The following is a 13,691-nucleotide window of genomic DNA, read 5'->3' as shown; positions in this document are numbered from 1 at the left end:
ACTGACACTCATTAACTGTGTCTTTTACCAAATCTTTCTTTATCAACACTAAAGATGACAATGCTGGCAGCAGCATACTGTGCAAATATTTTGCACCCTGCAGATTCAGCTCTTGTTTTAATGGGATTTGCATGTGATTCTCATTTCCAGGACAGTCTGAATTGTCTAAACATTTATATCAGGGAAAGTGTACACACATAACAGTCATGTAAAAAAAAGTCTTTGCAGTCCTTTGAAAAACTAAGTGCTCCTCAAGGTTAGACAACTTTTAGAACCATGTTAAGCAGCAGTAACTTTCTCACACCATTTTTGTACACTTCTCTTGGGGTTCCACCATACCATTTCATTACCACCAAGCTTGACAGCTAGCAAGAGGTAACAGCTGTTTTTATAGAAGTGGTCACATCCACAACCTGATTGTACATGGTAAGATTTTAACCCTGCAGATTATCTCAATTTAGTGAGGGTTGTTCATGATTGGGAGATCCACCAGTCCTCCTATTAACAGACCCACTACCTCCTAAGCCATGGCCACACTCCTCTGACTGAATGTTCTGTGTATGTTTTTTGTGCGACAGAAGAAATCCTGTTATCGTTGGTCAGTGTTGTCTTCTGTGAACATCCAGGGGGTTTGTGTTTGTAATATAAGCTGTAAATTACTCTTTTCTTTTTAAGCCACCAAAAGTATTAATTTTCCAAATCCTATTCTTTAAACCTGTTTAACTGTTAACCCGTTAAATTATTCACTTCTTTCATTTGTCAGGTGAAAAAACCTTACATATGCAATTAAAAAAAAAATCATAATTAAAGTATGACTGCAAACATGAATTTACTGTTGAAGTGCATATTTTCTAATCACATTCCCCCTGAAGTCTATTGAAAGATAATCCTTTCTCTATCCAGGCTCCCAAGGTCATTTTTGTCTTTGTGAACAACAGCAACAGTTAAGTACAGGATATTATGAATAGCCAGTTCTAGTAAGCTTTCAGACGACATGTGTTCAGGTTTCACATTATTTCTACAATTTGGACAATTCTGATTGGTTAGAATCATGAGTTAAAGCTAAAGGCAGCTCCATTTACACTTCTTGCACGCAAACAGATAACAGAAATGCAAAACAGCAGAGCCACTTGCTACTAAATTGCAAATAAGCATCTTCCATAAGATCAAGATCTGAAGCCATAACAAACTTCTCCATCAACAACTCTTGAACTTAGCTACTTCAATAATGGAGTAACTACACTGGTTTGCTTCTATTTAGCAGCAGACTTTTCTTGTTGTTATTCATCCTGATTCCCAAAGGGAAGGTCTGCTACAGACAGCACAACAGGTGTCCTACGCAGACACACACACACACACACACACACGTACGTTCAGTCTGAGAAACATGGTGGCTGCGGTCCACTGATTCCTCAGTGAGCGACATGCATCATTAACAGCTTTTAAATGCAGAGGCGTCCTGCCTTCAGGATCTTCTAACAGGCTGTCCATACCCCCTTCCTTACGACATCCCACCCACTACATACACTCTTTAAAGTGTTACTAAAGAGGCTTAACAGCCCATTCCAGAAAGCCTGCATGGGGCATTTGTACCCCATAAAAAACCCAACAAGCTACAAATGGCACTTCACTGAGGAGCATACACCGATTGCAGTACTGCGACGCTTAAGGACAGCAGCAGGTGAGTAAAAGTGTTTTTTCTACAGTGCACTTCTTGTCCAATAATTGTTCAAAGATCTGTGAGCACTAACAGAAGACGGTAAAAATATAGCCTTAGGACAACTTGTAAAAGCATAGATATATACATTCTTTAGACAAGTATTCAGGATATGACTGTGTTGCGACATGACGTGAAATCTGAAGCGGCTGTAACGTCCAGCTTGTTTCCTTTGAGGCAACTGCAAACGCAGGCTAAAAGGAAGTGATCATGAATGAAAAAGGCATTTGTTATGATGATATTACACATCAAAACGTGCATTTGGCTGCTTCAGCGCTGCGAGCTGATGGATCCTTGTAATACGTCACTGAAACATCAAACAATACGTATATGCTGTTTTACATCAGACGAATGAGCTTTAAAGAAGTGCCAGCGTTTGATATCGATATTGTGTGGATGCATTTAGCATGCTGAGGATGTGTTGTTGACTGAAATCTGTAGTAGGGATTGTGGGATACGTTTAGATTTCTATAAATAGAAAAGTACACACCATTGTACCTCAGTTGCTTGTGTCTAAATTCAGATTACTGTGTCATGAAGCTTACATGAAAGCCTTGAACCTGCATAAGAATTCAGTCCATGAGATTAATCATGCCTTGAAGCGATTAAAGGAAAAAAAAAAAAAAAAAAAAACGATAAATAAGGAGAACACTATGGGGAATCTAAAATGGCTTCATATTTCACTTGGACTGCACAGTAAATGAATGAATGTAATAGAAAGAAATAGGAGTTTAAATGGACTATAGAATGTAAACGTTCGGGATTTGAATTCAGTCATTTTGAAATCTAAATTAAATTCACTGATGCAAACAGGACGTTGTGCTTATTTTGATAGAATATTTGTCATTCTTCGTAGTATTCAGCGAAACATTTTTGCATTTCGTGTTTCGGAACTTCATAGAAACGCAGTAATTTTGTAGAGTTTTTGATAATAATGATGATCATAGACTTTGTTATTGCCAGTGCGGACATATAATAATAATAATAATGATAATAATAATACATACGTTCGGCGTAGGAATAAAATCTTTCAATAAATACAAAAAAGCCACCGTAAAGCGCCATAAATAAAATGCAGAAATATCCCAATTCCGAAACCCTAAAAAGCAAACGACAATTTTCGGCAAAATTTAAAGAAATAAATATTCTCAGCAAACGTACGCGATCAAAAAAAAGGTGTAGTGTGTCTTTAATTCCTCGCCTTTGTGGTGGCGGCAGCAGCAATAGCGAGGGCATCCCAGGCGAACCACAAAGCCAAGGGTTAAAGACGATACCATGCTGACTCTCCCTAAACGACATGCCACGCCATTTTACCAGCTCTTTATTTTCCCGGTCATAGCAAACCAGCTCCAACTTCCTGCTCGCTCGCATGCCATTCAAGGACAAGGATGAGAGGAGCAGAGCTGGAAAAAAGGAGGAATCAGTGTTTCAGCAACATTACGGGAAGGTCATTGTCTGCGAGCTTACCCTGGGAGAGAAGTAGAGGGCCTGAGCCTGCCAGAATCTATCTTCGGCGACCGGGAGCTGGACCTGCAAGAGACCAGAACAACAAAGACAGTTTGTGACAAAGCTGAGGCGCCGCAGTCCGAGAGGAGTGAAATCAAATGTGACATTTTTCATTTATTTGTAAATGCCTCTTTGGCGGCACACTCACTCGAAACGACAGTTGGGCTCTTACCAAGTTAAAGGGAGCTGATGGTAGAATAGAGGGATCCTGACAGAGGTTGTAATGAGATGCCGCATTAGGGCCGCTCTCTCATCCACTCTCCCCTCTCTCGCCCAGGAGCACGCCCTTCACTTCCAATCTACCACCCCAACCATTTGGAAACGGTTAACCCTATGAAAAACTACACTAACCCTCTTTGGTGCTCTGATAAAACCTTTGTGGGTTTAGCTTCTCAGAGATGCCTTTGATGATACAAACGCTTTTTTGAAAAGGATTTCGAAACATTCAACGCTACGGGAAGTTGGGGAACGATTCACAGCTTGCATCGCCTTACTTCACCAAAACACAGCCAGTGGTTGTAAAACACGGAAAAACACTTGGAACATAACTACGTACTAGCCAAGAACTGTACTTACGGGGGATCATTGAGATTCTCTCCAATATTGTTAGAACATTACCTTACAATATAAAATACGTTGCTATGACTGTTGCAGTGATTTAAAAAAAAAAAATCCCTAAAAATAAATATATCTGAGTAGATATCAGAATAATGAAGATATTCTTGGTTTTTTGGTGCTATATAAACAAGACTGATCGACTCTCATATAAAATAGGTTAACCTAGTTACTGTCTAAACAGTAAAAACCTGCTTAAACACTGGTACATCTAAAAAAAATAATAATCTAGAAGAGTTGTGTAATACTATTCCTACTTTTAATTAAGTTTACTTAAATGTAGCATTATTCATATTATACATATTTTGTATTATTATGTTCAATGTCTGAGTATTTCTCTCACCACCTCAGAATTAAATATTTTAATACTATATATGATTGGATTGCTATTAAATGCAATGATTGAGTCATAATTTTCCTTCCACAAACTGGGTCAAGCTGAAACGAGGTCTCAATGGAGGAGCTTGCAAGGAAAATGAACTATTACCCTCTACAAGTATGTGTAGTGCCCTCTAAACTGTCCTCACAGATTGAGAGAGTGTGCTATATAGTGGGCAGCATGTGAGGAATGACTTATGTACTTCATTAAGCTCAAGTAATTTCCCTCCCAGATATCACGTCGCCTTCAAGCCTCTCAGTAATCCATCCCAGCAGCTATCAGCTAAATTTAGCTCTCCAAAGCACAATGCTGCACTGCGTCATAACAATGTAGGTAAAATTGTCTGCTTCAGACCAGCTTCTTCATGGTGTCGAAGATACTTGCATATGTTATAAGTAACTGTTGCTGTTGTGTATAAAGGCTGTAGGTTTTCGGTTGGCAGGCAATTCATCAGTCTTACTTTTTAACTAATTTCTTACTTCCTTTTTAGCTAATTCCTTAATAATTCTACGACAGTAATTAGATTCATTATCAGCGTGAGACCAAACCTCAGCAGCATTATCCAAACTTGGACATATTATATATGAATTTAAAAGACAAAAAACTTTAGTTGAACAAGAAAAGGTTCATTTAACAATTTAATTTGGTAAGCGTGCGTTTATTGTACTTCTTTTAGTGTTGGGATACAAGCACATCACTCCTCAAACCCAGGTACTCATTTCATCTATAGTGATAATGCTTTGAAATAAAACTAAGCAGAACAACAAACAGAATACAATATCACATAAAATACCTAATATTTTTCTGATGTTATAATTTTTGCTATGGTGAACACAGTTTCCTGAAATGGTCCCTTGGAATGTTCTGTTACAGTGTTGCTGTTACTGTTTCAAAATAAAAGGCTAACAGTTTCAATGAACAGACACCTTTGCAGTGTGTTTCACTGAAACATGAACAAGCATTGGCAACATTTATTATCCTTCTTCTTTTCTCCTTTTTTCCTCATTTATTTACTTTTTTCTTCTCTTATTAATCTTTTTGAGAAAATTAATGATCTCATGAATTAAAAATAAATTAAACACTATTAGGTAAGATTTACTAGCACCCCTGTTAGAACCATTTTGACCTCAGAGTTACTTTAATTCTTCATGACAACAAGATAAAGGAAACATAAGTGACATGATGGCATCACTCAGTTTTTGTAGATTTGTTAGCTACAAATTAAAAAAAAACAAAAAAACAAAACTCCCATTCCACCAGATCCCTAAGATGCTCCACTGAATTGACCTGCTTTCTGGTGAGTCCATTTGACTACAGTGAAGTTTATGAAATACTCAGGCAAGCCCATGTGGCACCAAGAACAAGTCATCCAACAAATTCACTTAAATTCCCCATTCTTCTTCATTATGATACTTGGTTTGAACTTTAGCAGGTTATCTTTCCCATGTTTATTTACCTAAATGCAATGAGTTACTGCCATGTGATTTGTTGATTAGATATTTGCGCTAATGAACAGTTCATCAGTTGACTATATGTAAATGCCAGAAATTGATTGAACAAACATTTTCTCAAATACAAAATGCAAAACATGTTTGATATATTTGATATCATCAAACTAGAAACCAAAATTGGTTCCACCTGCTACATCTTTGTGCAACGCAAAAAAGGTGAAAGGATGGTCTCTATATGTATGGTTCCCACAGTGAAGCATGGATGAGGAGGTGTGATGGTGTGGGGGTGTTTGGCTGGTGACACTATTGGGGATTTATTTATAACTGAAAGCACACTGAACCAGCATGACTACCACAGCATTTTGCAGCGACATGCCATCCCATCCTGCTAGCATTTAGTTGGACCATCATTCATTTTTCAATAGGACAATGACCCAAAACACACATTCAGGCTGTGTAAGGGCTATTTGACCAAGGAGCGTGATGGAGCGCTGCAAGAGATGGCATGGCCTCCACAGTCGCCTGACCTAAGAGTGTGCAAAGCGGTAATCACAGCAAAGGGTGGCTATTTTGAAGAATCTAACATATATAAAAAAATGTTTAAAGTTACTTTACACTTGTGTCCTACTCGAAAAAAAAATCTAATTAATTAGAGTCTTTGTAATTAATTAATCTCGATTAAGCGCATTTAATCGCACAAGAAAATTTGTCCCAAAGTGCAATTTTTTTTTAATTTAAAAGGGTTTTAGTGGGCGACAGAATAAAATAATAGACATGGACATGAATATTGCAAACTCAGGCACTTTTAATTTCTGGGGGGGGGGTGTTTAGCATTTAAACTGCATTTCAGTTCAAAACAGAGAAACAAAAATAATATCCCTGGCCAAATTGGGCAGACCTAAAAATAAAGTGCTATTTTAAGTACATTTTAAAAGTGATATTGTCTTTAAATAATAATAATAATAAAAATAAAAATTTCAACATAAAGTGCAGAAGTGGCAGGACTAATCTCAATACTTGCGGGCCAGGACAGACAGCTGTGGGTGGGTCCCTGTTCAACTGGACCACCACTGCAGCGGGTAGTCTGTCTCGCTGATGGTGGATTCTACTCTGTATAAACTCAGGACCCTGTTGCACAGGGCTTCCTCATCTGAATCAGAGTCTGAAGAGAGGAGGAAGCTCTTTGTCTTTGCTGGTTCCTTTGTGGTGGCATCTTTACACTGTTCCTGTAGCAGGGCCTCAAGGCTGGTCCAAACCTCTTTTCACTGTCCCCTTGCAAGACACTTTAAATCCTTAAAGCGTGGGTCAAGCACAGTAGCTATCTTGAGCCACAGATGGTTGAGTGTAGCTACACGGTGGGATAGGTCCTTGTAGTTTGAGTTTGATCATCGGAGACCTCCATGGTGTGATGCAGGTGGAAGAAAGCAGGTAAAACCACTGAACATGAGACACATTTCTCACCTCCAAGAGGCTCAGTCACAAACCTGCAGTAGACAGTTCAAGAAAGTAATTATTAATATACACAACAACTGTCAACTATAGAGCTTGTTGAAGGAACAGTAACAACAAGTTAAAAAATTGTTTTATCTACCTGCATGGCTCAAGGACAGTCACCAACATTTGGAGTTTTACCAGCTCTGATGGAGTTAAAATGACTGGTACCTTGTGCTTTTGTTTGTGTAAAGCAGCAAAAACAGCCTCTTGATTCTTTAGCAGCAATATCCAGCATTGAATTCCACCGTGTGGAAACATCCTGATGAGGGGCTCTGTTGCCCCAGTCTTGTTTGCTCCTGGTATAGTTCCTCCATATTAGCAGGGTTGTCTGTAATATATCCAATTTTGCTTGCTTTTGAGTGTCATAAAGCTGTTGAATTTTACTTGAAATAGTCTTTCAGTTGGAAAGTTGGATCACATGTGCTAACTGTAGCACATTTTCTAACCCACTATCTTCTGATATTGGCCTACAGTCCAGAGCAATCCATTTTGCGAGAGAATTTGTAAGTTTGTCCAATGTTTTGCATTTAGATGATACCGTAAGGTTGAAGTCCTTCGGTGGTATGCAGACTTCTTCTGCACAGTTTGCAAAAAACCACGCTTTTATCAAGGTTTACGTCGGGTAGTCTTTTGAAATTAAACTTGCCTCTTATCAGTCCTAGCGAAGCACTTTCTTCTGATTCTTTGTAGCTCTGATGTGTGCATCGGTGTAATCAGTATATCAGGAAATGGTGCATTGACAAAAGTTCCCTTTTGCTTGGAACGCAAAGTGCGATTAAATTGAGGTGACCTATCCCACCCCTAAAATGTCCCAATCAACAGTTTTGCACGGTTGGATCTTAACAAGGTCCCAAGTAGAGCTTCAACATGCAAAAAGAAGAAATGGGAGTGGGACAACATTTTTTTGAGCATGCAATTTATTGAAAACAATGCTTAAACTGAAACAGGCTGTTTTATAGACTGTTCTATAGCTGATCAAAAGTTTAGGCCAAATCTGTTTTAAAAAAATTGAATTCATTGTCATTTTCTGTCAGGTAGTCACATTGTCATGACATTCTGATGGGAAAGGCAAAAAAAAAAAAGTCCCCTTTTTGAACCTGGTCAGGTTGTTAAACTGCATAACCAGGGTCTCTCGCAGTGAGCCATCGCTGCTGAGGTGGGATGCAGTAAGACAGTCATTTGGAATTTCTTATATGATCCTGAGGGTTATGGAACAAAAAAGTCAAGTGGAAGACCCCAAAAAATTTCACCAGCACTGAGCTGGAGGATCCAGTACACTATCTGTCAAGACGCTGAACGATCTTTGACCCAAATTAAGGCCGTTACTGGTTTTGACTGCAGCCCCATAACCATCAGACGGCATCTGCGACTGAAGGGCTTCAAAAACAAAAAACGTCTTTAAAGGCCTCGTCTCCTTGAACGCCACACTGACCGTTTGGACTCTCTTGCAAAGTCCGGTCAGTTGGGACATTGAAAAACATGGGACATTGAAAGGTGGAAGAAAGTGTTATTCTCGGAGGAAAAAAAGAATGTAACATTGATGGTCGTGATGGTTTCAAACATTACTGGCATGACAAGCAGATCCTACCTGAGATGTTTTCTACATGCCACAGTGGAGGGGGCGCCATAAAGGTCTGGGGTGCTTTTTCCTTCAGTGGATCATTTGAGCTTCAGGATGTGCAGGTGCATCAAACGGCTGCTGGCTATGTCCAGATGTTGCAGAGAGCATCCCTCATGACTGAGGGCCCTCATCTGTGTGGTAACAACTGGGTTTTTCAACAGGGCAAAGCTACAGTACACAATGCCCTCAGAACAAGGGACTTCTTCCAGTAGAATAACATCACTCTTTTGGATCATCCTGCATGTTCCCCTGATCTAAATCAAATTGAGAACCTTTGGGGATGGATGGCAAGGAAAGTTTACAAAAATGGACAACAGTCGTGCAGCCGTCTCCACCACTTGGAAAAATGTTCCCACTCACCCCATGGAAACGTTTGCATCAAACATGTTGCAAAGAATTTCTGAAGTGATCAACAATAACGGTGGAGCTACTCATTACTGGGTTCATGTTTGGAACTTTGATTTCTGTTTTTTTTTTTTGTTTTTTGTTTTTTTTGGGGGGGGGGGGTTACGGATTTTTTGGAGGTAAAAACAGGCAACCTGGTGATGGCTAACTGACCAGGCACAGTAGTGGTGGACAAGCAGCGTTAGACGGCTGCAGTAATAAATATAGCTACAGTGAATATTAGCAACATCAGGAAGGAGGAACATGAGAAGCTGGAGAAGTACCAAGGGCTGCGAGAAGAACTTGAGAGGGTGAGGAGATTGAAGGTAACAGTGGTCTTAGTGGTAATCGGAGCACTCCCAAGCTAAGTGAGTGGCTCCAGCAGATCCCAGAAACAACATCTGAGATCTATGTACTAGCAACAGCAAAGATACTGTGCAGGACCCTCAAGCTCACAGACCTTTAGAATTGTATCACAGACTCATTTTAACATACCTGAATGTGGTTAAGCAACAGTAAAAAGGGAATATTTAATTCTTTAACACTTAGTTCATTATTTTTTGTTGTTCATTTCAGTCATGTTAAATTCAGCTCAGCCAGGGGCACTAGTTTATAATCCCAAGAGTAACTATTTTGTTAACTAGCGAACCACAAAAGGGGGATATGTGGTCTGTTCTATGGGATATGTTACACTGACATTTAGATATATGTAAAATACAGAAATTGAATGGAACCTTGTGTTTACTTGTTTTTTCCTTACCAACCAACCTCCAACTGGTTGCAACAGATGGTTTCCCCTCCCTGAGACTGGTTAGGTTGGAGGTTTCTTCCTGTTAAAAGGGAGTTTTTCCTTCCCGCTGTCGCCAAGTGCTTGCTCATAGGGGATCATTTGATTGTTGGTTTTTTTTTTGCATGATTGTGCAGTCTACACCTTACAACATAAAGCACCATGAGACAACTGTTGTTGAGATATGGCGCTATATAAATAAAACAGAATTGGATAAAACTGAATTATGTGACAATAGCAGTGCAAAAAGCATCATAACGTGAAACTTATGCTTTACCATGCTTGAAAACTTGTATTAAAGAAGATGCTTTTTAATGTGTACATTTGGAGCACGCACACCTGCATTTTACTTCTGCTTAAATTAAGGCATTCCAGCTCAATTAATCTTCCACCTTAATTATCATGCAGTTTCATCCTCATCTAAGAAAATGTAGGTTCAATTTCCTAGTTGATGTAACTAAGGGGGAGTGACCTTGTTTGACATAATGGCAAATGGACCATCAATAATGTTTTTGTGGGCATATAAGATGAAAAGATGGGTGTTAAAAGTCCACTATTTTCACATTCCTCTATGTCATTGATGCCTGACAGGCTGTAATTTTCATTCTCTCAGTCCAGTGGAGCCTACTGAGCTGGAGATTATGGAGATGGCGGTTTGGATATTTAAGCACTCGCTTCATCCCATTTTAAATCTCTATAATGTCAGAGCATAAATAAAAACAGATGCCTTTTATAAAACAACCAGGCAGTGGAGCTGAATAACACTGTGCTTCAGTGAGCGCACATTTATTACTGTCGCTGTTGAAGGAACATTTCCTCTACTCAATGTCAATCTATGTGTCGATGGAAACTCTGTTTGACTAATGGCTACACAGAGCCAGCATTGAAAATCTTGAGTAGAAAATTAATTTTCTAATTTTCCTGTCACTGTCAATTTTGTCATTCATTCTGTCAATAACACTGTATTGTTCATGCTGAAAGACCATTTAAGCTTTACCAGTGTTAACTAATTATCAACAAGAGAACAATTGCTCAACAGTAAAAAAAAAAAAAGACAGATTCAATTGAAAGTGCAAAATCCGTTAATGTAGTGTTGACTTATAATATTATTTTGTGGAAATAGGGAATGTTGGTGACAGCGACCTGCTCCATTAGTGTGATAGAAGGAAAAGGGTCAAACTGAGATGTGTCAGTAATCACCCTTGTATTAAATGAAGCAGAGGGTTTGAATCATCCCCTTGTCTCTTTAGATGAGAATCTCTTCAACTCAGAGTTTTCACTGACCTCCTTCAGGCAAGGTTAGATCATTATTGATTCACAGTTACTGAAAGAACTTTCTTTCAGCTTACAGACCCAGGACCTAAGTCTGCAATTTTTGCTGCTAGGCCTTTTTTAGACATCTTTAAGTTTACAATGTAAATCCTATAAATCTTGATGACCAGTCACTGCAGTATCGAAATTGGGTTTAGATTTGTGTTTTTTGTGAGGGAACTAACAAAGCAGTTATTGTTTGTTATTTTTCAGGTATTAGTAGTTGACTATCAATTTTGGCTTCCCTATCTCTAATTTTTACTCAAAAAAAAAAAAAAAAAAAAAAAAAAGACTGATTAGTTTAATTTTATACCATATGCGAACATTTACTGATTATTTTACATTATAATATGCTTTCTCAATATCAAACTAGTTTGAACATAAATGGAGGGAACACATAAAGACAATTCTATTGGTGTATTCTTTGTCTGTACTTATTGGCATAGGGATGAAAAGGCAGAAAACTAAAGCACAAAGCAGAGTCATGCCTGTGACAGTAAAAAGTACAGTTAGCAGCATGACAAAAAAAATAAAGACATTAGTGCGTTACCTTTGCACAGATCAGCAGCTAGAAATGCCATTTAAAAGCTACTTTTTGCCATTATATTTTTCAGCATATTCCAGAGGATATACTTTGAGTTTTATTTCTTTACTTAAATAAAAGTGAAGAAGTACAGCATCTGAACTATGCTGTCAGAGTCTACAGCTGCAGACTCTTGGATTTAGAGGTGAGGACCCAAATGCAGACAAAACAAGGCGTGAAACGTGAATTAATCAAAAGCGAGCCATTTTGGAAGAATAACAGACAATCTGATGACCACCACAGGGAAGCTCACACAATATATACACATGAGTAGGGCTGGGCATTGTCACTGATTTCTAGAATTGATTCAATTCTGATTCACAAGGTCCCGAATCGATTTGATCCACGTTTCGATTCGATTCTATTTGAATCGGAGAAATTTTGCCTCAGTCAGAAATATTATAATTTTGGTCACGTATCAGTACATTTCTATATTTTTATATCTATAAAAAGAAAGCTGACATTTGCGAAACTTTATCAAAAGTGTAAGCATCACAGCAGATGTCTTTGTGTCAAAGTAACTGAGGATAAAACATGAAGACGATTTTCCTTGCCTGGGATTCTATAGCAGATGACCTTAAAAATATTCTGCAGTAGATCAAAAACGAAAGAAAGTCATTAATCAACATCTGAACATTACCTGATGCTGCTGAAGTGAAGCAGAGTAAAGTTACAGAGGTTTTATTACAGACACAGCTAAGCATTTTGCAATTTTACATAATTTTAAAAAGTTTAAATTAGCCTATCCGGTTGTTCAGTCTGACGTCACTAGCCGTGTCTGGACCTAAACTCCGCTGCAGGTCCATATATCAAACGATCACTATGGCATTACTGAGAGTTGAAAAACTGTCTAAAGTCTTTCATCTTTAATAAAATGATCAGCGTTCTGCTCTACCAGGTGTAACAATTGAGTTTAACATCCAGGCATCAATGAAAACGGAATTTATGACATTTAACAGAGTTAGAAGTTAGCAGGAAGTTAGCTCGCTAGCTTCTATCTAAATACAATATAGCATGTCTTGACTGCGGGGTTTTGGAAACAAATTAAAACGTAGAGCTCTGTTATCACTTCCAACATAAATGAAGACAGAAAACTAAACAGCAGTGACGTTTGTAGGGTTACTGAAGTTGGGCTAGCTGGTATATAATGATGTGCTACGTGACCGCTAGTGACACAGCTATGTTAGCATAATATAAACAAGCTAACTTTTTTCCACTCGATAAAAGTTAACGTGAGTGTTCTCGGTGGTCAGCAACAAATGTAATCGCATGGCAGGATGCTGTAAAAGGACCAAACTTCAGCCAGGAGAACAACTGAGATAATCCATCCATAATACGAGGTTAGTCATTCATATACTGCTGCATGGGCTGGGCTGTAGTTACATCCTAAGGTTTTAAAAACTGAGCTTAAATAAATGATTAGTGGTAATAAAAGCCGAGGGAGGTCAACAGTGATCACTGACTGTTTTAGGAGCTTTTTGAGATTAAATAGAAGAAAATACATAACATTAAACATGTTAACAACACAAAAGCCATATTAAACGCAAACTACTTTAGGCCCGGAAGTAGGATTCGTCGTGTCATCGCTGAACAACCGGATTGAACAGCAGAAATGAGGCTTCCTTTTCGGAAGTAAAAGGAAAAAAAACAAAAACAAAAAACAGCAGCCGTCAGCGCTGTAAACAACAGTAGACTTGTGCGTAATAAGCAAGCAAATAATGCAGAAAAAAGATTTTTAGATGGGAAACTGTTCTTGAAGTACACTGAGAGAGAGAGACAGCAAGCTCTGCATGAAGTGTGATTTTATCGTGGTGGAAGCAAAACAGCAAAACTAAGAGTGAAT

General features: G+C 38.5%; 1 protein-coding gene across 1 annotated transcript in view; it reads right to left on the bottom strand.

Moving 5' to 3' along the window:
* Positions 1 to 3,473, bottom strand: part of LOC120738575 (inactive N-acetylated-alpha-linked acidic dipeptidase-like protein 2) — a 466,433-nt gene extending 462,960 nt beyond the window's left edge. Inside the window, exons 1-2 of the mRNA XM_040039869.1 lie at positions 3,372 to 3,473; positions 3,185 to 3,247 (exon numbers count right to left, since the gene is read on the bottom strand). The gene's annotated coding sequence lies outside the window, so the exon portion shown is untranslated. The remainder of the gene's footprint in view (positions 1 to 3,184; positions 3,248 to 3,371) is intronic.
* Positions 3,474 to 13,691: the final 10,218 nt, after the last annotated feature.

The sequence above is a fragment of the Simochromis diagramma genome, unplaced genomic scaffold, assembly GCF_900408965.1.
Source record: "Simochromis diagramma unplaced genomic scaffold, fSimDia1.1 OVJJ01000026.1, whole genome shotgun sequence".
Lineage (NCBI taxonomy): Eukaryota > Metazoa > Chordata > Actinopteri > Cichliformes > Cichlidae > Simochromis > Simochromis diagramma.
Note: the sequence above shows the minus strand (reverse complement) of the source record. Positions and strands in the feature narration are given on the sequence as shown.